This window comes from Oratosquilla oratoria, chromosome 42 (genome assembly GCF_046742065.1).
Source record: "Oratosquilla oratoria isolate Oo_2021 chromosome 42, ASM4674206v1, whole genome shotgun sequence".
Taxonomy (NCBI): domain Eukaryota; kingdom Metazoa; phylum Arthropoda; class Malacostraca; order Stomatopoda; family Squillidae; genus Oratosquilla; species Oratosquilla oratoria.
This window is the reverse complement of record NC_134818.1, coordinates 27,549,745-27,552,244: the sequence shown is the minus strand read 5'-3', so window position 1 is coordinate 27,552,244 and position 2,500 is coordinate 27,549,745. Positions and strand designations below refer to the sequence as shown.

Below are 2,500 nucleotides of genomic sequence, written 5' to 3'. Positions count from 1 at the left end.
GTGTGTGTGTGTGTGTGTGTGTGTGTGTGTGTGTGTGTGTGTGTGTGTGTGTGTGTGTGTGTGTGTGTGTGTGTGTGTGTGTGTGTGTGTGTGCGCGTGCGCGCACACGTGAATCAACCTTGGCGCATTAATTGTTGATTGTTTAATTATATAACTCGTGAATTTAGCAATCAGTTGTCAGCTTGATTTGCACAGAGATCATGGCTGCCAACCTTCCTGTTCGCTCACCTGCCTGCTTGCCTGCTTGCCTGCTTGCCTGCTTGTCTACTTACCTGCTTTCCCGTCTGCCTTCGGGTCGCTCGATGCCATTAACATCGATTGCTTCCGGTGGCCTTTTAGCAGCCACAGGAGCTGCTCCTGGTTCTTGTTGCCGTGTTGTACCTCAACAGCCAAAGCTCCTGAGGTTGCTTTGCTCGTCACGGAGCTGAATAAGATTGTTTAACATAGACCCGAAGAAAAGAAAGAACAAGTACCTTCTCTGGAGATTATATGATGATGTGGTTTAAGGTCACAAACTCCTCCCGTCGGAAGGCTAAGACGGTGCCCCTCACAGAGGACTTTGTAGCGTGGAATTTAGTGAACCATGCCCTTGGTTCAACTTCGCCGGTGGCAGGATTCGAACCGCCATCCCCCTCGACCTTCGCCGCAAGTAACGACGCCCTAACCCGCTCAGGAGAATAGCTTACGAAAAAGGAAAAGGAAAATGAAATAAATATCTTTTACTGAAATATAAGAGACTGCATAGATAACTAGATAAAAAAAAAAAGATAAAGGAAATCAAACGATTGGTTTATTTACGAGTATATCTGTAAAGAAATGTAAAATTGAAATTGTTTAGTTTCAAAAGGTAATGTTTTAGTTACTCCGTTAACTTTAAGCCTACACGATGGCTGGCCCGTTAGCTACGACGCTTGACTGATTTTTAAGTTTTATACGTAAAATTCATTCTCCTTTCTACCTCGATTTATTCTCCTGCTGTTGCTGTTGAGGTTGCTGTTGTCTGTAAGACTTATCCGGTGTTGGTTCGAGAAGTAAGAAGGACACAAGAAGGGTCCTGATAGGCGGAACGTCGCGAGTATGAATTCTTCAGAAGTTACGTTACATCACGAAGAGAACGAAAAAACGTAGAGACTGAACAATTTAACACCAGGCTTAATGACCCCCTTATGGGTCGATAGCCTTTAAAAAAAAAAAAAAAAAAAAAAAAAAAGTTGGGATCTTGAAGACACTTCCGATGCCTGGGCGGAATCGTCAAGAGTTACCTATTAACCCTTTCGTTAAAAAGGAGGGGTTTTCTCCCCCTCCATCAGCTGAATAAAATCACCTGACGGCAACCAGGACAAATATAAGGTCATTTATATTATTTGTTTATTTGTTTGTTATTGTTTGTCTGTTTATTATTATTTGCTTGATTTTCGTTTGTTATTATTTGTCTGTCAGTTTATTATTATTTACTATTTACATGTTTATTTATTATTTAAATATACTTATGCATTTATTTATTTATGTTATTATTTATACCGTTATAATTCTTATTTATTTATTCATCATTATTATAGTTTTTTTTTGCATCCGACATAGTTATGGACCAAAAGGTCTCCTGTCGGCATGATTCTCCTTTGTAATCAGTGCAGGTAGTTTAAGAGAGTTTTCGCCATTCGACTGACATGGACACTTTCAAGTAATAAAGGAAATGTAAAAATAATTTCATTGAACTACTACAACTACACCACTTTTTCCTTTCCTTCATACGTTCAAAAATATTTCTGTGTTTTTCTTTACAACTGTCTGTTAACAACAATGTCTCCGTGAGTGGGAATTTCTTTTTTCCTGGAACCAAACTGTACATTATTTACTTCTTCTCTTCTTTTTATCATCATGATTATTACGAATATCATTACTCTGCATTTTTTTTTTTTTTTTTTTTTTTTTTTTTTTTTTTTTTTGTTAAATGGATGATGGAAGGAGGCGCCTAATATGGAAATTTTTTGTGATAAAATAACTTCAGTTGTTGGGCTGTGCTGAGGAAGAGTTGGTTCTCTTGCGACATTTCCCATGACCCGAGGGGCAGTGGAGGGGACAGGGATGACATTTCACCCACTTTGTAATAAGATGGAGGGCCGACCATTGGCTTTTGTATGGGTGTGTGGTAGGTACGCGAGTGTATGCTTTGGCCTGCTCACTCCTCTTGTGTATGTATGCATGCATGTATGTATATACTGTATGTATGTATGTATGTATGTATGTATGTACCGTATGTATGTACATTTGCATGTATGTATTATGTATGTATGTATGTATGTATGTACGTATGCATGTATGTATGTATGTATGAGTGTATGTATGTACCGTATGAATGTATGTATGTATGTATGTATGTATGTATGTATGTATGTATGTATGAATGTATGTACCGTATGTATGTATGCATATATATGTATATATGTATGTGTGTGTATTGTATGTATGTATGTATGTATGTATGTATGCATGCATGTAT

At 38.0% G+C, this 2,500-nt stretch overlaps 1 protein-coding gene across 1 annotated transcript in view; it reads left to right on the top strand.

Moving 5' to 3' along the window:
- The window catches only part of LOC143021352 (uncharacterized), a 163,228-nt gene that overhangs the window by 160,244 nt on the left and 484 nt on the right, over positions 1–2,500 (top strand). The window lies entirely within an intron of this gene.